The following is a 14,475-nucleotide window of genomic DNA, read 5'->3' as shown; positions in this document are numbered from 1 at the left end:
TACTGTCATTCATTGTCTGATTCCTTTCCACTAGCCTTTGGACTGTTTGAATTTTGGTGATTTGAGTAGCGCGCGGCGCGCAGATTTTCTTTTTCCATTTTGTTTTTCTTTGCTCTTGGGGTGTTGCTTATTTGGTCAGTTGAAGGCTCACTACTCCTTAGAAACAGCGAGGACTTTGGGCCTTCCAGGGCTAGTGGCAACAGTTAATGGTAATTGTGAGTAATAGGTAGGCCAACCATAAGAGAAATCATCAATCTTCTAAGCCTGTACAACTTTTAAGAATCAGAGATACCTTAATCAAGTTGGCAAGAAACATATAGATTACCTGATGACTAAAAACAATCGCAAAGGCTCAAGAAATATGAGCAACCAACAAAAGGCCTCTCCGTCAAGGGAAATCATCAATCCTACATCACCCACAGTCAATACAATGGACGTCGTGGACATGTCTGATAAGGAATTCAGAATATTTGTAGTGACCAAACTAACTGAGATGGAAGAGAAAAGAGACAAGGAGCTCCAGGAGATGAGGAAGTCCTTTAATGACTTGAAAGAAGAAATGGATACCCTAAACAAGAACCAGATGGAACTTCTAGGTTTGAAGAATGTGATAGAGGAAATCAAAACCTCCCTTGAAAGCATTAAAAGTAGGTTAGACCAGGCAGAAGACCGAAACTCTAATGTAGAAGACAAAACATCTGACCTAGAAAAAAGTATCAAGAAGATTGAGAAAACAACCATGAAAAATGAGGATAATATACGAGGAATACTGGACACCATCAAGCGCCCCAACATTCGGATAATTGGTATTCCGGAGGAGGAAGAAAATAATAAGGGCCTGGAAAATTTATTCCATGAGATCCTGGAAGAAAACTTTCCAAATCTAGAAAGGCATTCAAATATCCAGACCCAAGAAATACAGAGGACCCCAAGTAGAATCAACCCAAGAAGATCATCTCCAAGGCACATCATAGCCAGACTGGCAAAAACAACAGATAAAGACAAGATACTAAAGTTGGCAAGAGGGAAACGCCAGGTTACTTACAAAGGTCACCCCATCAGGCTAACATCGGATCTCTCAGCAGAAACAATGCAGGAAAGGAAAGAATGGGGAAGCATAGTCAAAGTGTTGAGTGAAAAACAATTTCAACCAAGAATACTATACCCGGCAAAATTATCTTTTATATGGGAAAAAAAGATAAAAACATTCTCAAATAAACAAAATTTGAAGGAATTTACCAACACCAGACCAGCTCTTCAAGAGGTTTTGAAGGGAGTACTATACCAGGAAAACTAAAAAATCAGAGACAGTTATACGAGAACAAAAAACAACTAAGAAAATGGCTCACTTAATGATAGGATCAGGTATGGAAATATCGATAATTACATTGAATGTCAATGGATTAAATTCCCCAGTTAAGAGACATAGACTAGCTGAATGGATAAGAAAACAGAAACCCTCTATCTGTTGCCTACAAGAAACTCACCTTATGGATAAAGATATACATAGACTAAAAGTCAAGGGCTGGAAAAAGATATTCCATGCAAATGGAAATCAAAAAAAGGCTGGAGTAGCGATATTGATCTCAGACAAAATAGATTTTAAAACAAAGACTGTAAGAAGAGACAAAGAAGGGCATTATATAATAGTAGATGGGGTAATCCAGCAAGAAGATATAACCCTTATAAATATCTACGCACCCAACTCAGGTGCGCCTAAATATGTGAAGGAAAGACTGCTGGAGCTAAAAGGAGACATAGGGAAAAATACTATAATTGTTGGAGATCTCAACACCCCGTTATCTCCTATAGACAGATCTTCTAGACAGAAAATAAATAGAGAGATACAGGACTTAAATGATACTATAAATGGAATGGGCTTGACAGATATCTATAGAACTTTCCACCCTACATCCACAACATATACATTTTTCTCACCCCGACATGGAACCTTTTCAAAGATAGATCATATATTAGGACACAAATCAAGCCTTTACAGATTCAAAGGCATAGAAACTGTACCCAGCATCTTCTCTGACCATGATGGAATTAAACTCAAGATTAATTTCAAGAAACAACCCCGAAAACACACGAACACATGGAAACTGAACAACCTACTTCTGAATGACTTCTTCACTACTGAAGAAATTAAGGCTGAAATAAACAAATTTATGGAAACAAATGATAATGAGGACACAAGTGTCCAGAACCTATGGGACACAGCAAAAGCAGTCATAAGAGGGAAATTCATAGCAATTAGTGCACATAAGAAAAGGATGGAAAGATGGCAAGTAGATAACTTATCATCATGCCTCAGAGAACTGGAAAAACAACAACAAACGAACCCCCAAAATGCCAGGCGAAAAGAAATAATAAAGGTTCGAGCAGAAATAAATGAAATAGAAAATAAACGAACCATACAGAAAATAAATGAAAGCAAAAGCTGGTTCTTTGAAAAGATCAACAAGATCGATACTCCATTGGCTAGACTGATCAAGAAGAAGAAAGAAAGAAACCAGATTAATCAAATATGTGATGAAACAGGCAATATTACCACGGACATAGCAGAAATACATAATATCATTAGAGGATACTATGAGCGACTTTACGCCAACAAACAAGATAACCTGGAGGAGATGGACAAATTCCTGGATGCATATAAACTACCAAGATTGGATCAGGAAGACATAGAGAATCTGAATAGACCTATAACAAGCCAGGAGATTGAATCAGTAATTAATAATCTCCCAACAAAGAAAAGCCCAGGCCCAGATGGCTTCACTTGTGAATTCTACAAAACTTTCAAGGAAGAATTAACCCCTATCTTACTAAAATTATTTCTAAAGATTCAAAAGGAAGGAAACCTTCCAAATTCATTTTATGAAGCCTCCATCATCCTCATCCCCAAAACAGATAAGGATATGACAAAAAAGGAAAACTACAGACCAATATCATTGATGAATATAGATGCGAAAATTCTCAACAAGATACTCGCAAATCGTATCCAACAACATATAACAAAGATCATTCATCACGACCAGGTAGGCTTTATACCAGGGATGCAAGGGTGGTTCAATATACGCAAGACCATAAATGTAATACACCACATTAACAGAAAGAAAGATAAAAACCATATGATCATCTCAATTGATGCGGAGAAAGCGTTTGATAAAATACAACATCCTTTTATGATTAAGACTCTCAGTAAGATTGGTATAGAAGGGTCATTTCTGAACACAATAAAAGCAATCTATGAAAAACCTACAGCTAATATTATACTGAATGGGGAAAAGCTGAAAGCTTTTCCTCTGAAAACAGGTACTAGGCAAGGCTGCCCACTTTCTCCACTGCTCTTTAATATAGTACTGGAAGTCTTAGCTATTGCAATCAGAGAAGAGAACAGTATTAAAGGCATTCGAATAGGCAAAGAAGAGTTGAAAATATCTTTATTTGCAGATGACATGATGGTATACTTAGAAGACCCAAAGGTATCCATGAAAAAACTGCTTGAAGTAATAAGTGAATACAGTAAGGTGGCAGGATACAAAATCAATATCCAAAAATCTATAGCATTTCTATTTATGAACAACAAGTTGAATGAAGCAGAGCTGAAGAAAGGAATCCCTTTCACCATAGCCACAAGATGTATAAGATATCTAGGGATAAACCTAACTAAGAAAGTCAAAGACCTTTATAAAGAAAACTACGAGAATCTTAAAAAAGACATTGAAAGTGACATAAAAAAGTGGAAGGACATCCCATGCTCCTGGATTGGTAGAATTAACATAATCAAAATGGCAATTCTACCCAAATTAATCTACATGTTTAATGCAATTCCAATCAAAATACCAGAGATATTCTTCAGAGATCTAGAAAAGACAATTATAGAATTTGTCTGGAACCATAAAAGACCTCGTATTGCAAAAGCAATCCTGCGTAAGAAGAATGGAGTAGGAGGCATATCACTCCCTGATCCCAAGATATACTATAAAGCTGTGGTCATCAAAACAGCATGGTATTGGCATAAAAACAGACATGTGGACCAATGGAAGAGAATAGAGACCCCAGAAATAACTCCCAAAGCTTATAGCCAACTGATCTTTGACAAAGGATATCAGTCAATCCATTGGGAAAAGGAAAACCTCTTTAGTAAATGGTGCTGGAAAAACTGGGTATCCACCTGCAGAAAGATGAAACTGAACCCCCATCTTTCACCATTAACAACAGTCAACTCAAAATGGATCAAAGATCTGAACCTAAGACCTCAGACAATAAAACTACTTGTGGAAAATGCTGGGGAAACTCTGGGAGACATTGGAGTAGGCAAAGACTTCTTAAATAAGACTCCCAAAGCACAGGCAATAATCCCTAAAATAGACAAGTGGGACTATATTAGACTAAGAAGTTTCTGCACAGCAAAGGACACAGTAACAAGTGTGAACCGACAACCCTCAGAATGGGAAAATATTTTTGTTAAATATGCCTCAGACAAGGGACTGATAACGAGAATACATAGGGAACTCAAGTGCCTTATGCGAAAAAAAATGATTAACCCGATTAAAAGATGGGAAAGTGAGCTGAACAAAAGTCTCTCTAAGGAAGACATACGAACAGCCAAAAAGCATATGAGGAAATGCTCGACATCCCTCATCATAAGGGAAATGCAGATAAAAACCACAATGAGATACCACCTAACCCCTGTCAGAATGGCAAAGATTAAGAATATAAAAAGTGATAAGTGTTGGCGGGGATGTGGTGAAAAGGGAACCCTCCTACACTGTTGGTGGGAATGTAAACTAGTTCAACCACTGTGGAGAACAATATGGAGGTTCCTCAAAGATCTACAAATAGAACTACCATTTGATCCAGCAATCCCACTTCTGGGTATTTACCCAAAAGACAGGAGAACGCTCAGTCAGAAAAGTGCTTGCACATCCATGTTTATTGCAGCATTATTCACAATTGCCAAGACATGGAACCAACCTAAATGTCCACAAACTGATGAATGAATTGGAAAAGTGTGGTATATATACTCTATGGAATACTACTCAGCCATAAAAAATAACAAGACCCTGGAATTTGATAGAAAATGGTCAGATATGGAGGATCTATTGCTGAGTGAAGTAAGCCAGGCTATGAAAGAAAGATATTGTATGTATCCACTCAATATATACCGACTATCCGCACTCTATAATAGAGAGCAAAAATTCGGAGGACATAAACACAGTGAAGGTACTTAATGAGAATAGGACAGTGTGGAATGGGGTAAGTGAAGAGAAGAGGATAGAGAAAGATAGCAAGTGAACAATAGAGAGACAGGACGTTAGTGAGAAACAGATAGGGGTTATTAACTGTTGATGATGACATGTATAGTATTCTCAACTGGATTGGTCTGAGAAGTATTTCATGATGGGCAAAGTATTTTTACAAGCAAAACGAGAAATAACAATTGACTGTTTTATAAAAATAATTAGAATAATAAAAATAATGATTGGGGAAAACAGAAAAGATATTGAATGTTGAAGATTATGATGATAATAAAAATAAATAAATAAATAATTTAAAAAATTTTAAAAAGATTAAAAAAATAAAAAATAAAAGCCAATTTTAAGATTAAAAAAAGATACTCAGTGATAGCAAAATGTATATGAAATCCTTCCTAGCCTGGTTTGTGGGCAAAATCAAGGAAGAGTAGGTACATCTCCCACAAACAGACCTACACCCCAAATAATTAAAGATTTGTTAGATTAAACATGGGAGCTTTGGGGCAAATAATTATCAGACACTTGAAGTGTAAATAGACTTGAAAGTACACCTACCCTATGAGCCTGATATCTTATTGCATATATACAATAGAACAGTTTTCCAACTGTAATACCCATTGAACATTAAAAAAATCAGGTTAGTGAGTGGGGATTGTTTATATTTTAATGACTCCAAGAGAATTACCATATTAATCACTTGTTTCTTAATAAGCTTAAACACATTTTTTTCATGCTTTAGATTGCATTACAAAAAATAACAGGAATAACAATATCAGAACAACAAAAATATTAAGCTACTTATTACTGTCATTGACTAAGTGACCCACATACACATCTCCCTATTATCCCTGAAATACCAAACCAGGGATTTTATAAAGAACCAGGATCTTGTCACTCACTCACATGGATAGAGACCTTTCCTCTTCAGTCAGGTTCTAATGTCCTGGTAACAGAACACTCTCCTGTGAAAACACGTGAAATTTCACTTAGGTGCCTAATCAAAGATTGCAAAGGCTTGTGGAAAATGTGTTTCTCTTTGGCTGACGTCATCATCACAGGCCAAGGAAGACTGCTGTTTTGGATTCTTTCTCTACCTGTGATTTTCGTTTTTTTCTACATGGTCACTTGAGAAAAACTGCCGCTGTACTGACCATGCTCTGCTGAACAAGATGTCCATAAAGGTGAGTCTGAGTGTAAAGGACAGTTGGGGTTTTTGAGAACTGTAGTTGTGGAAAGATGCTTCTCTTGGGTGGGAGCAGAAACATCAGTGGATATCAGGTGGAGGAGAAGGGGCACATGAAGGAAGATGGGGCCGCTGGTTTGGGGTGTGCAAGTCCAAGGTGAGGAAAGAGGTGACCTGGGATTTGCTTCCAGTAATTTCTCTGTCAAAAGATGGGTTTTCGTATTCAGGTGTACAAACATAATTCCAGAAGCTCCAAATTTGGGGTGATCCAGTCCAAGATGGGCACAGGGTAGGTTTGTTATATTCTTATCAGAGAGAAAGTAGAGGACATCCAGTCATAGCAAAATTATAGGAATCTTTATTACCAGCAACTTCAGGGACACTCATGTCTCTCAAAGACCCTGCAGCCCTGAATGTAGGCAGAATGGTGCTTGTAAAGGCAAAAATCACATTTCAGTTGACTTGGCAAGAGCAGTAACTGTTGAGGAGGGGGTAGAGAAGAAAGGGAGAAGGAATTCCTACACAATAGCAGTTACAGAAGCCAGATCAAGCAGGTTAATAATTTCTAAGGGCACTTTTCAGTCCCTTGCCTAAACACAATAGAATTTTAATGGTTTTCATGGCTCAAGACAAGGGGGTTATTGCTAAGGAACATCTTAAATTAGGGAGTTTCCAGTTATTTAGCAAAGACAGTAGGAATGGTAATCACTCTGTTTAGGCAAAAGGAGGAAGCAAGTTTCCAATATAGAGAGTACAAAATGGAAGTTTTCATGTTTCAGGTTGAGGATCTAGGGGTTCCAATGGTAATGAGTTCAGCTCCCAGCTCTGATACAGAAGAGTTAAAATGACCTCCATTGGCAGTTGACATAATTGTATACATAGAAAACACAATAGTATCCACAAAGAAACTTCTCAAAGTAATAAATGCATACAAAAAAGTGTCAGGATACAAAATTAACTTACAAAAATCTATAGCATTTTTATATAAAAACAAAAATCAGACAAAGATAGAACTGAAGAGAATACTCCCATTTACCATAGCCAAAGAAAGTATAAGATACCTAGAAATAAAACTAACCAAGAAAGCCATCCTGCAGATTAATAGTGGAGTGGGTGGCATCTCTCTTCTTGACCCCAAAATATATTATAAAGATGTGACAAGCAAAACAGCATGGTATTGACACAAAAACAGACATGAAGACCAATGGGACAGAGTGGAGATTCCAGAAATAAACCCCAAACCATTCAACCAACTCATCTTTGACAAAGGATGCCAATCAATCCAGTGAGAAAAGGAAAACCTCTTTAGCAAATGGTGCTGGAAAAACTCGGTATCCACCTGTAAAAAGATGAATCTGAATTCCTGTCTATCACCATTAACAAAAATCAACTCAAAGTGTATCGAAGATCTAAACCTAAGACTACAAACTATAATACTACTACTGGAAAACACTGGGGAAATTCTGGGAGATATTGGGGTAGGTAAAGACTTCTTAAGCAAGACCTTCAATGCACAGGCAATAATCTCCAAAGTAGACAGGTGGGATTATATCAGATTAAAAAGTTTCAGCACAATAAAGGACACGGTAATTAGCTTGAATCAACAACCCTCAGAATGGAAGAGAATTTTTGTTAACTATGTCTCAGATAAGGGACTGATAACCAGAATACACAGGGAACACAAGCAACTAATCTGGAAGAAAATGATTAACCCAATTAAAAGATAAGAAAATGAGCTGAATGAACAACTGTCTAAGGAAGACATATCAACAGCCAAAATGAAAATATGCTCAGCATCTCTCATTGTAAGGGAGATGCAGGTCAAAACCACAAAGAGATACCACCTAACCCCAGTCAGAATGGTGAAGGTTAAAAAAATTAAATAAATAAGTGCTGGAGTGGATGTGGTAAAAGGGGAACACTCCCACACTATTGGTGATAATGTCAATTGGTCCAGTCACTGTGGAGAACAACATGGAGATTTCTCAAAAACCTTCAAATAGAATTACCATTTAATCCAGCAATTCCACTCCTGGGTATCTACCCAAAGAACAGGAGAATGCTCTGACAGGAAAAAGCTTGCACAACTATATTTATTGCAGGATTACTCATGATTGTTAAGACATGGAACCAAGCCAAATGTCCACAAAGAGATGAATGGTTTGAAAAAGTGTGGCACATATACTTCCTGGAATACTATTCAGCTACAAAAAACAAGACCCTAGCATTTGATAGAAAGTAAATGAACATGGAAAATTTATTACTCAGTGAAACAAGTCAGGATATTAAACAGAGACATGTATGTCTCCACTTGACATATACTGACTGTCTACACTATTGTAGAGACTGAATAACTGGAGGTCATAAAAGCACTAAAAATTTTTATGGACACTGGGGACAAAGTAGAAGGAGAGTGGGAAACAAGAAGGGTGCAGGAAGGAAAATTTGGGAAAAAATGGAGACGACATTTGTGGGACACAGATATGGTTTGTTGCCTGTTGGCGATGTCATGTGTAGTATTCTCAACTCACCTACTCTGTGGCATATATCTTGGTGGGTAAAATTTCTTTACAAAGTAAATGATGTATAATGATTGGATGTACAAATAATAATAATAATCATTAAAAATGAAGAGCAAAATAGGACTCTGTGTCAAAATTTGATCTATGGCAGGACCTGCAAATGGCACAAAAGTTACTTCACTGGACTCTCACATAGTGAACCATGATTTAATCCCAGACCTATTGGCTTAAAACTCATGCTGAGCACTTTGTGTGTGTGTGTGTGTGTGTGTGTGTGTGTGTGTGTCCAAAAATCCTGAGAGGAAAATGGGGCAGAAAGGATTGTAATGTGACCATCCCCCCTGAAGGTGGTGATTTTTTATTTTCTGTCTCTCTGTTTCTTTCTGTCTTTCTGTGTCCTGGGTGAGCACACTCAACCTATAGCAAAATTCTCTCTCTAAAAACAAACAAAAACTTATCTATGACTTCATCCAATTTGGTGAGTAAGTGCTTTTTTTGGAGACTGATTTGTGCTATAGCAAGTGTGTGCTCACTGGAAAGACAGAGACACACAGCAAGAAATTGCCTCCCCCAGAAAATGATCATCCCACAATCCCTTCTCCTTAATTTTCCTGGGATTTAGGGCTCCCATGTACACTCATGAGGAAGGAATTTCAAGCTGCATGGTCAGAGACCTGAACCGTGGTTAGCAATGTGTGAGTCTAACAACTTTATCATAGTGGCACTCATTGATCAAAGTTTTGTGGGTATTAAAAATATTTAAAAATACAAATATTAATAGTAGTTTGTGATCCAAACACTTTGGAACTCTCTTGGTCACAAAATTACAAAGCTTGTTGTCTCAGGATGGGATGATCCCCAAAGCTTTACTTGGCCATTATAAAGTCATAAAGCCTGGGGGGCAGAAAAAGAGGCAAAATATGTTTTTCCCAAATTGGTTTTCACCAAAATGAAGGGTGACAGGTGCAGAGCCCCAGGGTGGAGAGATCCCCAGAGTTCCTGGATGGGATTTAAGTGAAACAATAAAAAGTCAGGAAAGTCAGAGCTGCTCTGATTAGGCATGAGTCTCAGTACCATGGTTCCTGTAGAAATGTCTTTTTAAATGCTTTTAGATATGTCCTTGTCTGTCATTCCAGCCTGGCACATTATTTGGACAGGTTGAAGGCAGACCGTGGAAGTGAGAATCCCCTGTGCCCTCCACAGAGTTCTCTCTCCTAACAGAAGGCTGAGCCTCCAGACACAATCCAGTTCCAGCTCCTTCTCAGCTCACACACATAGGACTTTTTACCTGTGTTGTCCCAGTTCAGACATGTCATTACTTTTGATTAGTTTCTTGCTACTTCTGCAGCTTTTACAAATGGCATGTGATATGACATATATTAACTGTCGTACATACTTGAAGCCAAGTGTCTACAAGGATGGGGATCTGGTACTGGCTGGGTTTTTTCCTCTTTATGGAATGGGGGAACAAGATATACTTATGCATAATTACCTGATAAGGCCAACTCAAGAAGTGTCAGATAGTTGGTAAGTTGTTGGCTATATGTATCTGAATATGTGATTATAACCATGTAATAACATAGTTTGCATATATACATGTGTGTGTGTGATTAATCTCACTTGAGAATAATCACGTGTGCACAGAAATGGAGAAGTGCAGAATTGTGAACTCAGAATTTTCTACCTCATTATCCTCTTATTATCTTTCTTTTTCTTATTTTCAATGTTTCTCCATTTCTTTTAAGAGAGAAGAGAGAAATTAATATTGTTTGTTGTCCACTTTGATAACACTATCCCCATATTCAGTCTTTAGTAGGCTCAGAATGAGTGAAATTATTTGTACCTTAGCCCTTTTGCAACCAAGACCTGTGTAGTGAGGCCCACATGCATATTGAGACACTGACCTCCTGACATAAAGTTAATGTTAGCATCAATATACTGACTCTGGGTGTTCACCACTGACTAAGGGATTGTAGAAATGTGCTCTGTAGAAAAGCTGTGGGTATGTAAAGGCCACCAAAATATATTAACCAGGAAGGATGGCCACTCTTCAATACAATCTCCATTCTCCTGTTAGCATCATTTTCAAGTTACCAGGCCTGGTACTAATAATATAGTCAGCCATGTGGAAATCTGGAGCCTTAAAAACCATGCCACCTGTTCATCTTTTCATATGTTTTAAAGCCTCAAAATATATATATGAGAAGTGTGACTATGAGATGTTGCAGAAGTTCAGGAATATTAGCTTCAAGTCTCAATATAGTGAGGGCAAGTCAGAATTTAAACCCAAAGAGCAGGTTGTGAGTAATTGGATAGAAAATTACTAAATGGTAACATTACAGGTAATGGAGATTCTGGCCAAATTCACTTGTGTGAATTATATACAAGTATGTAAATAGGACTGGACAAACTCTCTGAAGTCTAATTAAAGTTTTATCAAGGGGCAAGCAGGTGACCTCACAGTTAAGGAACTCTACTCCCACCTGGTTGAGGTTTGAGTTGCAGACCCAGCGGCTTGAAACTTACTCTGTGCTACACACAGTGACGGGTTTCAGTCTGATTTTAGCCCAGCAACAGGGAGTCATAAATTCCTCTGACACTTGTAATGGGGACACAGTGAACATTTACCAGACACAGAAATCAAAACCACAGTAACTCAATTATGCAGATCCATCCCCTATCTACCTAGAGTGGAGTCGAACTCCTAACTCAGCATGGAGCTTAAGGCAGCTGATTCCATATGGCTGACTACATGATTTGAGTACTGAATAAAGTTGCCTGAGAAACATGCCAGGTGGAAGTTTGCTTGCCTATTCAATCATCTCATGTGCAAAATAAAAAAGAAGGGATTGTGGAATGACCATCCTCCAGAGGGTGATTTCCCACTCTGTTTTTCTCACTACCTCCCTCTCTCTGTGTGTTTCTCTATGGTGAGTACACATACCCTATAAACAACTACAAAAAAGTAATAGTAAAATATAACAACTCAGACAAAGTAAATTCTCCTTGCATAAAAATATTCAGTGTACCATCCTTTATTAACAAATCAGGGGACCACCTGATGGCACAGCAGTTATGTAGCTGGACTCTCACATGACTGATGTTGGTGTGGACCTTCCACCCCAGAAGGTGATTTCTTACTTTCCCTCTCACTTTATGTCAATCTCTTTTTCTGGCAAGTGCATGTGCATTTATGCAAAAGCATCTCTGAAAAAGAAAAAAGAAAGAAAATAAACTTTTGAATGTTTAAATCAAAGCCTGCTGTTTCTCACATGCCTGACTATATGGTTTGAGTACTGAATAAAGGGGCCTGAAATACATAGAAGGCAGATGTGTGCCTGCCTATTCATCATCCCAAATGCAGAAAAAAGTAAAAGACCTGTGGCATGACAACTTTCCAGGAGGTTATTTCTCATTTTCTTTTTCTCTCTCTGTCTCTCTCACTCTGGTGAGTGCATATACTGTATAACAACAACAACAACAACAAAGAAACAAATGACAGAAGAACTAAGGCTGAAAAAGTAGAGTTCTTATTTCACATGCGTTTTTAACAAATCAGGGGACAAGCAGATGGCTTAGCACTTATGTCACTGGTCTTTCACATGACCAACTGCTTTTTTTTTTTTTTTCAAACTGCTCTTTGAGTCCTGGCTTGAAAATCACACCTGGACATGTGTGCATACATTCCCAGCATCCCAGGAAGAGAAGAGAGGATTGGGGATTTGCAGATGGCCATGCCTTTTGGGGATAAGTTCTCACTTTCCCTCTGACTGTGTCTCCCTTTCTTCAGAAAGCTAATGCACTATATGGAACAACCTCTCTGAAAAAAATGAAAAATTTTTAATGTTTATGTTAAAGTCAAAATTTAAGAGAATAAGACTAGAATAATTCCAGAGAATGGACATACAATTAAAGATATTATATAGCAATAATTCAGTAAGAAAAAAATTGAGCAATTTTTAAAATCTCAAAAAGTAGTTTTAGCTAATATTAATTTAAAAGTTAAGAACTTCCAAGTAGAAAATGAACAATTAAAAGGCCAATTAACTACAGAGAAAAATGTTCTTACAAATTGGTAGAAACACTTGATGTAGTCAATAAGTGAACAGAAGACCTGAATTAAATATATAATTTTTAACAAAAACTTACTTAACACGTTTTTAAGTTGATGTAGAAGTGTATAGAACTATAGAAAAAGCCATCAAAAAGTAACTGAAATGTGACAAATGGTTGAAAAACTGGCAAGCCAGATGCTATTTTTAAAATTATTTATTTAATGTTATTTGTTATTGTTTACTTTTGAATGTGCCATAGGGCATGTGTACGAGAAAGAGAGAGAAAGAGAAAGCAAGTGTCCTGGGCCAGGACTTGAACTGTGGTCAGCCTATAAGTCTACGGCCTTAAACCACCATGCCAATTGCTTGCCCCCCATATGCTATATAAAATTTTCAGAACATAGGTAAAGTGAGAAATGCTTCAATTGTGGTTTCTGGACCTACATAGAAACAAGATGACATGTGGAAAACATTCAAGAGGGGTTTTAGGATGGTTTTTAGCTGCTGCTGGTTTTGTAGCTAGGGGAATTGTTGGCAGAAGGATGGTGTGCAAAAAATGTGAAAAGAAATGGTACTGTTATCACTCCAGATACTTGGAAAGATGGTGCAAGGAAAACCACAGAAAGTGGTGGAAGAAAGCTGAATGAAAATAAAGCTTTGACTCCAAAAAAAGCAAGATTCGACCCATATGGAAATAACAAGTTCTCTACTTGCAGAATTTGAAAAAGTTCTGTGCACCAACCGGGTTCTCATTACTGCCAGGGCTGTGCCTACAAAAAGGGTATCTGCGCAAAGTGTGGGAAAAAGGTTTTGGAGACCAAAAACTACAAGCAAACATCTGTCTAGATGTGTACAGAGAATTTCTTGCTTTCTTTATGATTTTTATTTTCGGCTTTGAATTTTCAAAGCATGACACAGAAGTTTACAAAATAACATGTTGTAAGATAAATAATTAAATATAAACCAGGGAAGTTGATAGCATTCATTCTTTTGCTCACCAGAAGTTCGAACAGCCACAGTGTAATTAATCTTCCACCTTATGTGGTTATTTTCCTTACTAGCTTCTATTGGAACTGAAATAAGTGGCAATTGCAATGAAAAATATTTCCCAGTTCTGTATGCACTTATTTTATGTTCTTCATATAATTCTTATTCTCTCTTTCTACTTTATACATGCTACAAAAATGAGAAGGAGAATATTGAACTTGACATCCACACTTAAAATTCTAACCTCATTTCCTTGCTTATTCTTAGAATCAATAGTCCCTTCATTAGTTGCAGTTTCATAGGCTTTTTACATGTTTGAGGCTGTTATTACTGAATGATTTCTTAACTGTTAGCTCAAGCCCATATCAAAGACAAGCTGGATTGATTTGTAATTTTAAAAATTTGCCCATGAAGCCCAAGTGCCAGTTTCTTTCATGTGTGAGCAAGAACACAAGGAACACCCA

The 14,475-nt window shown here is 37.4% G+C and overlaps 1 protein-coding gene and 1 pseudogene across 1 annotated transcript in view; both read left to right on the top strand.

Annotated features, from left to right (window-relative positions):
* The window catches only part of LOC102480402 (vomeronasal type-2 receptor 116), a 112,827-nt gene that overhangs the window by 81,552 nt on the left and 16,800 nt on the right, over nt 1–14,475 (top strand).
* LOC102477882 (cysteine-rich PDZ-binding protein pseudogene) lies at nt 13,567–13,987 on the top strand (annotated as a pseudogene).

This window comes from Tupaia chinensis, unplaced genomic scaffold, assembly GCF_000334495.1.
Source record: "Tupaia chinensis unplaced genomic scaffold, TupChi_1.0 Scaffold000306_1, whole genome shotgun sequence".
Taxonomy (NCBI): Eukaryota; Metazoa; Chordata; class Mammalia; order Scandentia; family Tupaiidae; genus Tupaia; species Tupaia belangeri.
The sequence above is the reverse complement of the archived record's forward strand: the minus strand, read 5'-3'. Positions and strand labels throughout refer to the sequence as shown.